Consider the following 15,553-nt stretch of genomic DNA (forward strand, 5'->3'; position numbering starts at 1 on the left):
AATATCAAGAAGTATGGTTGCTGGATCATATAGCATAAATATGACAATATTTAGTTTTGTAAGAAACCACCAAACTCTCTTCCACACTGTCCATTTTGCATTTCCACCAGCAATGAATGAGAATTCCTGTAGTTCCATATCCTTCTGAGTATTTGATGGTGTCAGTGTTTTCAATTTTGGCAATTCTAATAGGCAGAAAGTGATATATCATTGTTCTTTTAATATCCACTTACCTCGTGGCATATGATGTGGAACGTCTTTTCATATGCTTATTTGTCATCTGTATGTCTTCTTTGATGAGAGATCTGTTAAGGTTTTGGTTGATTTTTAAATTTCTTTTTTATTGTTTTAAGGGTTCTTTGTATATTTTGAATGACAGTCCTGTATCAGTTTGTGTCCTTCGCAAAATACTTTCCTCTAATATATGTCTTGACTTTTCATTCTCTTGACATTTTCTTTTTCTTTTTTTTTTGGCTGCACAGCTTAGTCTTTTACTTCCCTTACCAGGGATTGAACCTGGGCCCTCAGCTGTGAGAGTGCAGAGTCCTAATCACTGGATTGCCGGGGAATTGCCTTGACATTGTCTTTTGCAAAGCTTATTAACTTTCTTTCATGGATCATGTTTTTGGTGTTGTATATAAAGTGTCATCACCATACCCAAGGTCATCTGGATTTTCTCTCTCATGTTATCTTCTAGAAACTTTGTAGGTTTACTTGTTACATGTAGACCTCTGATCCAGTTTGTGTTCATTTTTGTGATATGTTTAAGATCTGTGTCTACACTGATTGTTTTTTTTTTGACACATATATGTTCCGTTGGTCCAGCGTTGTTTGTTAAGGTTATCTTTCCTGCATTGTAGTGCCTTTGATCCTTGGTCAAGGAATAGTTGACTATATTTTCGTGGGGTTTCTGTCCTATTCCATTGGTCTGTTTGTCTGTTCTTTTGCCAGTACCACGTTGTCTCGAATACTGCAGCTTTATAGTAAGTGTTGGGTATTGTGGATCTTTTGCCTCTCCATGTAAACTTCAGAAATTGTTGCTATCCATAAAATAACTTGATAGAATTTTGATTTAGATTGCATTGAATCTATATATCATGGGCTTACCTGGTGGCTCATATGGTAAAGAATCTGCTTGCAATGTGGGAGACCTGGGTTTGATCCCTGGGTTGGGCAGATCTCCTGGAGGAGGGAATGGCAACCGCTCTAGTATTCCTGCCTGAAGAATTCCATGGACAGAAGAGCCCGGTGAGCTACAGTCCTTGGCATTGCAAAGAGTTGGACATGCTGAGTGACTCTTTTTTTTTGTATATCAAGTTATGAAGAACTGACATCTTCACAATTTTGAATCTTCCTATTTTTGGGATCTCATGATATCCATTTTCATAAAATGGAATATCTCTCTACTTACTCAATTCTATTTCTCATATGAGGATTGTGTAATTTTCTTCATATAAATTTTATACATATATTGTTAGATTTATACCTAAAGCTTTCATTTTGGGGGGGAGCCGCAAGTGGAAACAGTCTTACATTTTAAATTTTAAATTCTACTTGGTCATTACTGGTATGCAGGAAAATTAATATTTGTATATTAGCTTTTTATCCCCAGACTTTACTGTAATCACTTATCAGTTCCAAAAGGGTTTTGTTTTGATTTTTTGTTGTTTGTTTGGGATTTTCTACATTTATGACTATGTAATCTGTAAATACAGTTTTGTTTCTTCCTTCTTTATATATATAATGTATTTCTGTATACTCTATACACGCCTTTTAGTTGCTTTTCTTGTCTTTTATTTGTTTTTGGTTGTGCTGGATCTTCATTGCTGTGCAGGCTCTTCTCTAGTTGCGATGCATGGGATTCTCACTGCAGCGGCTTCTCCTGTTGCAGGGCAGTCTCTCGAGAGTGCATCGACTTCCGTGGTTTGGCACATGGGCCCACTATTGTGGCTGCTAGGCTCTAGAGCACAGGCTCGATAGTCGTGGCACATGGGCGTAGTTGCTCCATGGCACGTGGCATCTTCTTAGATCAGAGATCAAACCCATGTCGGCTGCATCGGTAGGTGGATTCTTTACCACTGCACCACCAGGGAAACCTTTTCTTGTCATATTTTATTACATAAGACCTCTAGTAAAATGTTGAAAAGGAGTAATAAGATGGATATCCTTGCCTTTGTCCTAATAAAAATGGAAAAACTTCTGTTTTTCTTAACTTTAGGTATGATATTAGCTATAGGTTTTTTGTAGATATTCTTGATCAGGTTGAGGAAGTCATTTCCTATTGCTAGCTTGCTGAGGATTTTTATGAGTGTGTGTGGATTTTGTGAAATGCTTTTTCTGCATCTATTATCATGTAATTTTTCTTCTTTAACCTATTGATGTGAGGATTATATTGATATATTTTTAAAATTTTGAACCAGGTTTGGATACATGGGATAAAACTCACTTGGTTATGGGTATATGATTCTTTTTACACCTTGTTGGATTCAGTTTAGTAAAATTTTTTGAGGATCTTTAAGGGTATGGTCATGAGAGTTACTGGTCTGCAGTTTTTTTTTTTTTTTTTCCTTAATTGTCTTTGTTTGGTCTGGTGTTAGAATAATTTTGGCCTCATAGAATAAGTTAGGACGTATTCTCTCTGACATTCTGAAAGAAATTGTAGAGAAGTGATATTATTTTTTCCTTAATTATTTGGTAGAATTCATCTGGGCCTCATGCTTTCTGTTTTGGAAGGTTATTATTCAGTCTCTGTAACAGATGTAAGCCTATTCACATTATTTATTTATCCTTGTGTCCATTTGAGAAGATTGCATCTTTCAAGGAATAAGTCCATTTCATCTAGGTTATCAAATTTGTAGACACAGTTGTTCATATTCCTTTGTCTTTTAATGTCAGTGGGATCTATAGTGATGTCACTTCTTTCATTTCTATTATTAGAATTTGTGTCATCTCTCTTTTTTCTTAATTAACTTGGCTGAAGGCTTATCAATTCTGTTGATCTTTTCAAAGAAAATTATTTCTTCTGCTCACCTTGAATTTAATTTTCTCTTCTTTTGCTAGTTTCCTAAAATAAAAGCTTAGATTATTGATTTTAGACCTATCTTCTTTTCAAATATATGCACTCAATGCTATAAAATTGCCACTAAGCACTACTTTTGCCACATCCCACAAATTTTGATAATTAAAAACTTTTCATATTTAGTGTTTAAAACTTAAGATTTCATCATTGACCAGTTGTGTTATTTAGAAATATGTCGCTTAATCTCTAGGTATTTGGGGATTTTCCTGATGTCTTTTATTGATTTATAGTTTAATTCCATTGTGCTCTGAGAAAAGGCATAGAATAATTTATATTCTTTTAAAGTTGTTGTGATGTGTTTTATGGCCTAGAATGTGATCTCTGTTAGTGAGTATTCCATGTGAGCTTGAGAAAAAGGCATATTATGCTGATTCTAGAAGGAGTGGTGTTATATAGATGTCAGTTATATCCAGTTGATTGATATCTTCTTTAAGTTCAACTATGTTCTTATTAATTTTCTACCTGCTGTAGCTGTCCATTTCTGAGTGATGTTTAAGTCTCCAACTATCATAGTGAGCTAATTTATTTTTCCTTGCAGGTCTGTCAGTTTTTGCCTTATATAGTTTGATGCTGTTGCCAGACACATACACATTAAGAACTGTATATTCTTAGAGAATTGACCCTTTTATCATTATGGAATGCTCTCTTTATCCCTGATAAGTTTCCTTACTCTGAAGTCTGCTGTGTCTGAAATTAATATAGCTATTCCTACTTTCTCTCAATTAGTATTAACATAGTTTTTGTGGTTTAGTTGCTAAGTCATTCCACAAAAAGAGTCGAACTCTTTTGTGACCCTGTGGACTGTAGTCTGCCAGACTGCTTTGTCCGTAGGATATCCCAGGCAAGAATACTGGAGTGGGTTGCCATTTCCTTCTCCAGGGACTCTTCCCAACCCAGGGGGTTGAATCTCTGTCTCCTGCATTGGCACACAGACTCTTTACTGCTGAGGACCAGGGGAGCTGTATTAACATGGTGTGTATAAGTATAGATTTTTGTTGTTGCTGTTCCCTACCCCTTTACTTTTAACCTATATATGTGTTTTTAAATGGATTCCTTGTAGATAACGTATAATTAGGTCTTATTTTTTATCCACTCTGACAGTCCCAATACAATTGTAATACCAATACAGTTAATTGGTGTTTGTACCGTTGATATTTAAGTGATTATGAATATTATTCCGTGATGTGCGAACTGAAAGGAACACTTGTTAATAGGTTTTTAGTAATGTGGTGGAAAGGTGTGGAGGTAAGAGAAGCATTTGTTCATCTTAAGAGTATATCTCAGGTTTTTAGTGAGCCAGTGGCCCTGGGATGTGAACTTCCTAAGTGCTTATCAGTTTTTTTCCCCAGCCTTAAGTGGGCCCAAATGACCGAGGGGCTCTGAAATCCAGGATTTCCCTTCCCTCCTGTGGAAAAGCTAGGGCTGGCTGAACTGGAATATTTCCTTCCTCCAGGTTGGTTAGGCACTGATAAGGTAGTTTATGGTGAGGAGGGCTAGTGTGGTTAAAAATTAGAGAATGCTCTGGCATATTTCAAAATGACTGCTTTCTCCCTTCCCATGCCAGAAGCCTAAGAGGACTTTCTCTTCAATATTTACTGTGGAAACCTGGTGGAATTACAGGAAGTAATTAAAGTAAGAGTGTGAGAGCTTCCCTTCCTCATTTCTTCTCTGGAGTTTTTACTCTTCAGCCTTGTCTGCACTGAGCGTTTGGCAGTTCCTGTGTTAAAGTTCAGTTTTGACTGTCCTGGCACTGGACCTCATGGAGGTTTCTGTTTGTGGGTTTCAGCTTTAGTAAGTTAATGCTTCTCTGTAACCACCTGTTTGTCTCTCCAGTGTTGGGGACAGCAGTCTGCCCTGTGACTTGACCTCCCAAGGAGATCTGAGAAGAGTTGTTGATTTTTCAGTTTGTTCAGTTTTTAACTTGTTAGGATGCAGTAGAGATTTGTAAGTTCCTTATATGCTAGCCTGGAAAATGGAAGTCCTCTAATTGGCTATTTTATTTAGCAATTTTTAGTCATATTTTCCTTTCTCTTAATGCTTATTTTTTTTTAATTATATGCTGGAAATTATAATTGTACGTTGTAGGGGGAATGTTGAATTTTGTTCATGAAGGCAGTGATATTCTAGCATATCCTCTTGATCTTGTCAGGGTTTGTTTTTTTGAGTCACTTGTGTGGGAATGTTTTGGTTTTGTTCTTAATCCTAGGTCATGGTCCTACTCTAGTCTGTCAGCATTATTACTAATGTATGATCTTTTGTGGTCTCTTATGAATGCCTGAAGTGGTCAAGAAGATAATTCTCTTATGGATTGGCTGAAATTTAAACATGATCTTGTAGTCATCTCAGTTAGACTGTTCTGCTTGGGTTCCACTTCTTGTTTCACAGTCCCGAGAAGGATTCAAAACAGGAAGGAAAGGTAACAGGGGGCTCACCTCACATGTTTTTCTTTTGTCCATGATCTGTTTTGTGTTGCCTGTTGTTGAATACCTAAAAACAGTGACTTCATAAGTTTTGTCTGGTTTTAGAGTTCACAGTGGGAGAGCATGGTTGATACTTTTCACTTTTGTCTTTCTTTCTTTTTTTTTCCATTTATTTCTATTAGTTGGAGGCTAGAAACTGGAGCCCATTATACAGAGTGAAGTAAGCCAGAAAGATAAGCACCAATCACTTTTGTCTTTCCTGGATGAAGTCCAACACCCTCTTTTACTGATGTTAAGCTTTACTATGTTTTAATATCTTATGAAGACACTCTGTCTCTTTTCTCAGAACATTATCTTTAACTTTGCTTTAATTGTTTGTAGATATTCTCTCATAAGTACATAGGTAACTTTGCCAAGAAATAATTTTGTTGAGATTTTGATTGTGATTGCATTACATTTGGCTTTAATGTAGGGAGAATTTACATTTTTTTCAACATATGTTTCTTCAGTAGCAAGAGTTTATATCTTTACATTAAATCAGTTTCCCTTAATATTTCTCACTTTTAGTAATTATGCAAACATTAATAGCTTTTATACATTTAAGAAAAATACATTGTTGCTGTTGTGATTTTCTTGTTTTATATTATAAATCTCCATTATTTATATGAAATAAGCTGATTAAAAAAATTATTAACTTTAACCAGTCTTTGAAGTCTCATTCTCTTCTAGTTTTCTAGTTGATCATTTTGTGTTTTCTATCTATGCCATCTAGATACAAGCAATTATATTTTTTACTCTACCTTTCAGATGTATAATCTTAATTATTTATGTTGTCATTATAGTACTTCCAGAATATTGTAATCTAAAAGCATTTTTCTTATCATCAAATTTAATGGTGTTTCAAAATTTAGTGTCATGTCCCAGAAATAAACCCATGTACCTATGGTCATTTAACCTATGACAAAGCAGGTAAGAATGTATAATGGAGAGAAGACCGTCTCTTCAATAAATGTTGCTGGGGAAACTGGATAGCTACATGTAAAAGACTGAGATTAGAATATTTCCTCATACCATATACAAAAATAAAGTAAAAATAGTTTAAAGACCTAAATATAAGACCTAAAACCACAAAACTTCTAGAAGATTATGTAAGGAATTCATTCTGATATAGAATGTAGCAATAGGTTTTTGGGTCTTTCTCCTGAGGAAAAAGAAAAGCAAAAATAAACAGGTGGGACCTAATTGAACTTAAATGCTTTTACACAGCAAAAGAAACCATCAATGAAATGAAGAACCTAATGAATGGGAGAAAATATTTGCAAATGATATGATAAGATAATGGGTTAATATCCAAAACATACAAACAACCATATACTCAGTGTCAAAAAACCTACAAACAGCCTAGTCAAAAAATGGGCACAAGACATGAACAGACATTTTTCCAAAGAAGACACGTGTATGGTGAACAGGTACGTGGAAAGATGCTCAACATCACTAACCATCAGAGAAATGCAAATCAAAACCACAGTGACATATCACCTCACACCTCTCAGAATGGGTATCATTGTAAAGTTTACTAATAACAAATATTGGTGAGGGAGTGGAGGAAAGGGAACCCTTGTACACTGTTGGTGGGAATGTAACAACACAGTGTGGAGGGTTCTCCAAAAACTAGAAATAGGACTACCATATGATCCAGCAGTTCCACCCCTGAGTATATATCTGAAGAAAGCAAAAACTCTTAATTCAAAAAGATACATGCACCCAAGTATTCCAAGTAGCATTATTTATAACAGGCAAGATATAGAAGCAACCCAATGTTCATCAATGGATAAAGGGATACAGGAGATGCCGTGTGTATACACACACACACACACACACACACACACACACACACACACACACACACAGAGAATGGAATATTATTCAACTAGTAGTTGAATAATAAGAATGAATGAATGAATAAAAAGAATGAAATTCTGCTGTTTGCAACAATGCAGATGGACCTAGGAGAAGGAAATGGCAACCCACTGCAGTGTTCTTGCCTGGAGAATCCCAGGGACGGGGGAGCCTGGTGGGCTGCCGTCTATGGGGTTGCAGTCATACACGACTGAAGTGACTTAGCAGCAGCAGCAGGAGCAGATGGACCTAGGGAGTCATATGCTTTATTAAATATTAAATAGACACAGACACAGAAAGACAGATACTGTGTGTTATCACTTATATATGAAGTCTGTAAAACAAATGTATATTAAAAAAAACAGACTCACAGATAAAAATAGTGGTACCAGTGGTGAGAGGGAATGGGGAAGGACAAGATAAGGGTATGGGATTAAGGGGTACAAACCACTATGTATAAAAAAGATAAGCAACAAGGATATATTATAAAGTTCACAGAAATATAACCATTATTTTTTTAGTAACTTTAAATGGAGCATCATCTATAAAAATATTGAGTTACTCTGCTGTACAACCTCAGATTTACAGATGACACCACCCTTATGGCAGAAAGTGAAGAGGAACTAAAAAGCCTCTTGATGAAAGTGAAAGAGGAGAGTGAAAAAGTTGGCTTAAAGCTCAACATTCAGAAAACTAAGATCACGGCATCTGGTCCCATCACTTCATGGGAAATAGATGGGGAAACAGTGGCTGACCTTATGTTTTTGGGCTCCAAAATCACTGTAGATGGTGATTGCAGCCATGAAATTAAAAGACACTTACTCCTTGGAAGGAAAGTTATGACTAACCTAGATGACATATTAAAAAGCAGAGACATTACTTTGCCAACAAAGGTCTGTCTGGTCAAGGCTGTGGTTTTTCCAGTGGTCATGTATGGATGTGAGAGTTGGACTATAAAGAAAGCTGAGCACTGAAGAATTGATGCTTTTGAACTGTGGTGTTGGAGAAGACTCTTGAGATTCCCTTGGACTGCAAGGAGGTCCAACCAGTCCATCTTGAAGGAGATCAGTCCTGGGTGTTCATTGGAAGGACTGATGCTAAAGCTGAAACTCCAATACTTTGGCCACTTCATGCGAAGAGTTGACTCATTGGAAAAGACCCTGATGCTGGGAGGGGTTGGGGGCAGGAGGAGAAGGGGACGAGAGAGGATGAGATGGCTGGATGGCATCACCGACTCGATGGACATGAATTTGAGTAAACTCCGGAAGTTGGTGATGGACAGGGAGGCCTGGCGTGTGACTGAGCAACTGGACTGAACTGAACACCTGAAATGAAAAGAATATTGTAAATAAGCTACATTCCAATAAAGAACTTGAATTTAAGAAAAAAATTTAAGTATCATGTCTTGGATTATGAAGTTACATACATCTTTTATTGTAGTTTTTAAAATTTTCAAAAATTTTACAATATTATTTAACATCTCATACTTCTTTGGGCTCCATAAATATTGCCCTATTATTTTTCTTCATTGGCTTATTAATTTGGTGATTAATATACTTGGATATTTAAAATATTTAATCTTGAATTTTTAGTGAAACTCACTAGATTATGCTGGTTTATAATAAATATTTTGCTGGCTCTATTTGATTAGTGTTTTTTGCTAAGTAACATTTTGGCCAGCATTATACAAGTAAGTTTAATTTGTTTTATTTTTGTTTGTTTACATTTTCAAATCAGTGTTATGCTGATTTACTGTCTGAAAAATTTAAAATGGGTATGGGAAGTTTTTACATTTTTGGTATATTGACAGAAATCAACTCCAAAGTCATTTGAGCCTGATATTTATTGTTGGTGTTGGTGGCCGTAAGGAATGGGCTAAGTAACTCTTAGACAGCTCACAATTTCTTCCTTGTTTGTGATTGTTTCGGCTCTCTAACCCATTGTGAATCAGTTTCGTTAAACACAGTTTCCTAAAAGTCATTCATTTTATCCAAGATTTGGATACATTAGCATGTGATTGTACAATGCATTATTTTATGGTGCTGAGTTTAACAGCTTGTTTTTTTGAAGGAAGAAATAAATGATGCTCATTGTAGGAAAAGAATCGGCAAATACAGAGTATACAGAGTCATGTAAACACTAGTTAGTTTCATGACCCATCAGTAACCTCTGTTACTATTTTAGGTGTATTGCCTTCCAGAGTTTATCCTGTAAAACCTGAAGTATTTATCTCTGTAGTTTGTGCTGTCTCCAGGAAAGAGGCTTTGACTTGGTTGGACAGAGAGCATTATATTTTCTCCCTCCTGGGGTTTTTGATTGCTGGAGGTGGATGTGAAAGTGTGCAGATCCAGTCCACACTGGGAGGAACACCAGAAAAGAATCAGTTCCTGGTGAAAAGGGAGACCATACTCTGCACAAAAACTGGAGAAATGGATGGACAGTGGGAAGTTAGATATCTAATGCAGTGAGCTTAGAAATAAGTTCTTGTGCAGAATAAAGACACTGCAAGTGTAGAAAAAATATGACTAATTCAAGTGGCAGAACCAATGTGTTACACAGAGCGAGAGGTACTCTTGAATGATATATGAATTCTGATAAAGAGTGGGTAAGTGTTCAGCATTGATTCAGATGAAAAAGTCAGATTCTTTGACTTTATCACAGTGGTGTTTAAGGTTTTATACATTCAGATGCTCTTCCACACAATGAGAGAAGCTGTACTTATTCAGGTATTCCAAGTATATACATTTAAGTGAACTCAGATTGAGGCAGATTTGGGACTTTGAGTCAGTTGTCTATTTTTAGCTCTGTGATTTATATAGTGTCTTTATATCTCTTAAGTATAAGGTCCAGTGCCTTCATATGCCATTTGCTGATTTAACAACTTCAGTTAGATTTCCACTTCCCGAATTGAAATATTTTCTTTAACATATTGAGAGACTGTGAGATGGAATATTGAGGGCAGACAAACAAATGTGTGATCCTTACCAATAAGTAACTATACTAGTTAAAGCTAAGAGAAAACAGGATTGGAAAAAAAAAGTGTTTATCAGAGTATGTGAAAAAGGAGAAATAGATAGTTTAACTATACTGAAATGAGTGAAGCACAGGCTTTTGGAGTAAAGAAAACCGCAGAAGTGGAGAGCTTAAATGGAAAACAGGTTTGTGTTTCTATTCTGATATGAACTAGCTGTGTAATCTTTTTACAATCCGTTAGTTTCTGAACCCCAGTTCTTCCTCAGTAATTGAGGATAGTAGTCATTAATTTGTCAAAGGATTTGAGTTTCAGCTTAGATAAAGAATATGAACTAAATGGTTTTTACTTGTAACTTTTACTTACTGAGTAAGTGAGTATGTTCTATGTTTGGGCCACACGTGTGCTAGCAGTTGTTGCTAGAACAATAAATGAGACAAAAATCTCAGTGTTTAAGAGTCCACTGGAAGGTGGGGCTTATGGTTTATAAGTTACTGATTCTTTAGGACAGGAAAAGGTAGCCTTCCATTTCAGCAAATATCAAAATAATGTATCTTCTTCAGAAGAAAAGGAACTATAGAAAAGAATAAAGGAGAAAGGTGAAAAAAAACCCTAAAAATCTACCACTCTGGAATAAATATATTATCATGAGGTAAGCATCACTCCAGGTTTTCCTGGTGGCTCAGTGGTAAAAAAAAAAATCTGCTGCCAGCGCAGGGCATGTGGATTCGATCCCTGGGTTGGGAAGATCCCCTAGAAGAGGGAGTGGCAGTACACTCCAGTATTCTTGCTTGGAAAAGAGGAAGATAGAGGAGCCTGGCGGATTACAGTCCACGGGGTTGCAAAAGAGAATCTGACACGGCTTTCTGACAAACCAACAATAATCACCCTGTGAATCTTTGTGAATACACAAAATCGAAAGTCTGATAGATATAGGCAAAAAGATAACAGGTCCCACTGTTTATGTGAAAATGGAGTCATATATTTAAAAATGAAATTGTTGAACTTAATTTTATTTGTATCTAAATGAAAAATATGTAACTACAGTGATAGAAAAGGAATTGCTAAAACTTGCAAAAATTTTTCCTTCACTGCAAATGATGTGAAACTCTAAAAGATCTTGCTAGGGCTCAGGTGAAACATTATGTATACTCAGAAATTCAAGTCATTTTTTTTCAATGTTTATATTTCAAATTTAGTGAATAATAGATTTTTTAATTATGAAAGTTGAGAAAATAAGCACTTTCTCGACCTTGTTATACCTTCTATCCCCAATTCCCAACTTTTGTTTTACTTTATAATTATACTGCTAAGATTATCCTCTTGGCTACAATCATTTCCACAGTCATTTAGTCTTAGTTCTATTTTGATTGCTCATTGAGTTCTGTATTGATGCTCATTATCAGTCCTTTAATAATTTCCAGTTTGTTTTGATTGACCTCTTGGCTGAATGGAAAATCCGGCCAAAAATTGCAGAATCAGGAGCCTGGAGAGAATGAGGGGCAGGAAAGGATGACCTGCACTCAGGAGTTTTCCTTATGAGGCATTTGCTAAGTGTATTAAGCTGCAGAGGTGCATGGCTAAGATGAATGGAGTTTTTGGTGTTTTCACTGTATCACGGTAAAGAAGGTAAAGAAGAAACAGGAGATCGTTCCGTGACAAGGAGGAGGGACCGCAGTAAACACTCTAGATCATCATCTGAGATGTCTGAAGAACCAAATGCTAGAAGTGAAGGCAGACCAGAGGCTAAAACCTCATGAAAACTATGATGCAGCCTAGGGCAGCTCAGCCACTGATTACATTAAAATATCCCCATTTGATCTGCTCACTGGAGATTAGCGTGAGTTCAGTCTGGAGGAAGATAGTCTTTTCCAGAGCTTCTATTACTTTTCATTTGTATTTCATGTATCTTTCATATATGTTAATCTCTTTAAAAAACACCTGCCACCTGCACCAGAAAGCAAGACCAAAAAACAAATGATAAAAATAGACTCATAGACGTCCCCGCACATTATCAAGCACAGACGATGTCATAACTGTGATTAATATGTTCAGAAAAATATATGACAAGATGGAGAATTTCTCCAGAGAAACGAGCCTATTTTAAAAATCAAATGGAAATATTCGAACACTAGAAATGTCTCAAAGGAATAATCTATAATCTCCATTAGAGTTTGAGATCTGAATCAGTTCTTCCCCTCTTTCATGGAAATCCTTCTTGTTTTGTTTTAACCTATATTCTATATTTTTTTCAGAGTGGTCATTCCTGTCATTTTCTGTGACAGTATAAATATTTTTCAGTATGTTTCAAGACAGTCACAGTTCATTACCAAGCATAGTAGACTTGTGAAAGTTCATTCTGTTATGAAAGAAAATTAAAAATCTCACATGATGTGACTGAACATATGGTAGAGAGATATTTTTTTAAAAAATCATCTTTAACATTCCAGAAATAAATGCTAACATTTGGAAGTTTTTATTTCTCAAAAAAAGGCCATCTTTCATTTTTGAAATTATATATTTTATTTTTTAAAGCCCAACTTTGAATAGAAACATTTTTATGGTGACATAGCATATTTAGAAGTTCTGTAAAGTAATACTAATTACAGATTCTAAATTTATTGAAAATTGTATATACTATCTTCTCATGCCTGATTTTTCTATGTAAACACTGAAAAAAAAGGGGGAGGGGATAACAGTGTAACATCTGACTGTTGATAACACTAATACCTATAGTCAGCATCCAGACATATCTTTGACTAATTATTTGTAATTCAGTCATCCAGCCAAGTATCTGCCGAGTATCTGCCATGAGACTGTCCTTGCTTTTGAGAAATTTGAAATCTCGTGGTAGAGGCAGACATTTTTAACTTGAAAAAGTACCACAAAAGTGGCAAGTGAGTTTGAGCAGGAATGCTTCATCTTACTGAGTGCGGATGTGGGGAAGGGGTTTTCGCAGAGGTCCTCACAGTGGAGGGAGTGTTGAATGTATCTGGAAGGTTTTAATAGGAGCACACCTGCTAGAAAAGGGGAAGGAGCAAAGAGCAGAGCTTTGGTGGGGCTTTGTTTTGGTGTTTGTAGAGAGTGCTCAGTCGTGTCAGACTCTTTGTGACCCCACAGACTGTAGCTCGCTGGGCTCCTCTGCCATGGAATTCTCCAGGCCAGAATACTGGAGTGGGTAGCCACTCCCTTCTCAAGGGGATCTTCCCTACCCAGGGATCACACTTTGGTGTTTTGCATTGCGGGCAGATTCTTCACCATCTGAGCCAGCAGATGAGTGTATGGCGTGTTGCAGTACATGGGGTCACAAAGAGTTAAACACCACTTAATGACGAACAACAGAGTCACTCCTGCCTTCCAGGAAATGATAATTTAACGGCCTCACAGAATCCCCAGAAAAGCACCCCCCTCACCCCCAGCTTGGCTGGCACTTGTTTTATCAAGGTGGGAGTCGGGTTTCCATCCATGGACCAGCTGTACTCTATGATCCTCTCCAGCTCCTCCTCTTGTCATCTGGTCTTCGGATCTGTGCTAAGATCCCATTGTTTCCAGAAGCAGCTTCCTCATGGAGCTCAATTTAGGGATGAAGAAGCTAGGAGGGCAGACTCTTTCCTCCCAGCCCCAAGACTCCTAGCACTGAATCAGGCAGTGAAAGTTAAAGTCACTTAGTCCTGTCCTACTCTTTGTGACCCCATGGACTATACAGTCCTTGGAATTCTCCAGGCCAGAATACTGGAGTGGGTAGCCTTTCCCTTCTCCAGGGGATCTTCCCAACCCAGGGATTGAACCCAGGTCTCCTGCGTTGCAGGTGAATTCTTTACCAACTGAGCTATCAGGGAAGCCCAAATCAGGCATTCCTAATAGCTAAAAAGACCCAGTGAAAAACTGCCAAAGGTAAAGAGAGTGGGGTAGTACAAGCATGTGAATGGATGTCTCAAGCTTCAGTGTATATCAAAGTACCTGGAAGGCCTACTAAAGCACAGATTTCTAGGCCCCAGAATCTCCTGTGTGGTTGGTCTGGAGCTATTCTGAGGATGTTCCCAGATGAAGCTTGGTCCAGTAATAAGCACACTCAGAACTGCTGCTTAGAGAAAGTGAATTTTCTTGTCTGTAAAAGGAAGGGGCTGAATTAACAACAACAAAAACAGTACTTTGATATTTCACCTAGGCTAATACTCACAGATTTGATAATTCTTCAAAATTATGTCATATCATTAATAGCTTAATTTGGTAAAGTAATGTGTTAGAGAATGGTAATCCTTGAGCTGTGTTCATAGATGAGATATAGAATGACTCCAAATTTAGAAACTTGAAAATTATAAACCTTAAAAGGGAAGGAGAACACAGATTACCTTATGAAGAAAAAACGTGAAATAGCCTTTAAAATTTAACTTTTTCCTGTTTTGTTTTCCTCATTGCATCAGTCCGTTCTTAATAAATTTAGAAATAGAAACTCTAATAATGTCAGCAGTAGCTGTCGTTATTTTTGGATGTGTAACCTAACTCAGGTTCATACTAAATAACAAAAAATGCATTGGTATATTGGATAGGGCTGTCATTTTCAGCTCTGTCTGAATACCAGAAATACCTGAGAAAATCTGGGTTTAGTGAATCTGTGGTCTAGGCATTGGCGTTCTCTTTAAAACTCACCATGTACTTATAATTTAAGTCAAGGGTTGAGAATCACTGGTGCAGTCATTGAGCACAGGGTAACCTATATTTCATGGGTTGAGATTTTACTAATTACTTTTCTGCTAAAGCCCACATCAACTAATATTTCTATGAAAGTTTTATTTTACGTATGCCTTCATAAACCAAAACTCCCCAATTTTGGTGAAAAAAACTTGGAAATAATGCTGTGTTCGATTTATTGCCAACTGGTAGGGAAATTGTATCTTTTCTTTCTAATGAGTTTCATTATACATGCAGATTAAGAATAAATGTTATAGTAAGTCATGACAGTGGGGAAACCAGGCAGAGTCTGTTCCAGCAACATGACAAAAATGATGGAAGTTTTCAGAAATGTCCTGGCAGCAAATTCACTGCCAAAGAGCCACAGATCATGTTGACGCCTTGTTGGTTGTCATCCTGTTAGTTAAATTGAAGGGAGTTTTTGATTAAGAGTGCAGTTCAACCTAGATCAGAGTGGAAACGACTCTTGACACTTGGGTTCTTTTTAAGAAA

General features: G+C 36.7%; 1 long non-coding RNA gene across 1 annotated transcript in view; it reads left to right on the plus strand.

Moving 5' to 3' along the window:
• The window catches only part of LOC122440097, a 73,044-nt gene extending 66,693 nt beyond the window's left edge, over window positions 1-6,351 (plus strand). The window contains exon 7 of the long non-coding RNA XR_006269046.1: window positions 5,682-6,351. This is a non-coding gene — a long non-coding RNA (uncharacterized LOC122440097). The remainder of the gene's footprint in view (window positions 1-5,681) is intronic.
• The last annotated feature ends 9,202 nt before the right edge of the window (window positions 6,352-15,553 follow it).

Source organism: Cervus canadensis, chromosome 4 (assembly GCF_019320065.1).
Source record: "Cervus canadensis isolate Bull #8, Minnesota chromosome 4, ASM1932006v1, whole genome shotgun sequence".
Taxonomy (NCBI): domain Eukaryota; kingdom Metazoa; phylum Chordata; class Mammalia; order Artiodactyla; family Cervidae; genus Cervus; species Cervus canadensis.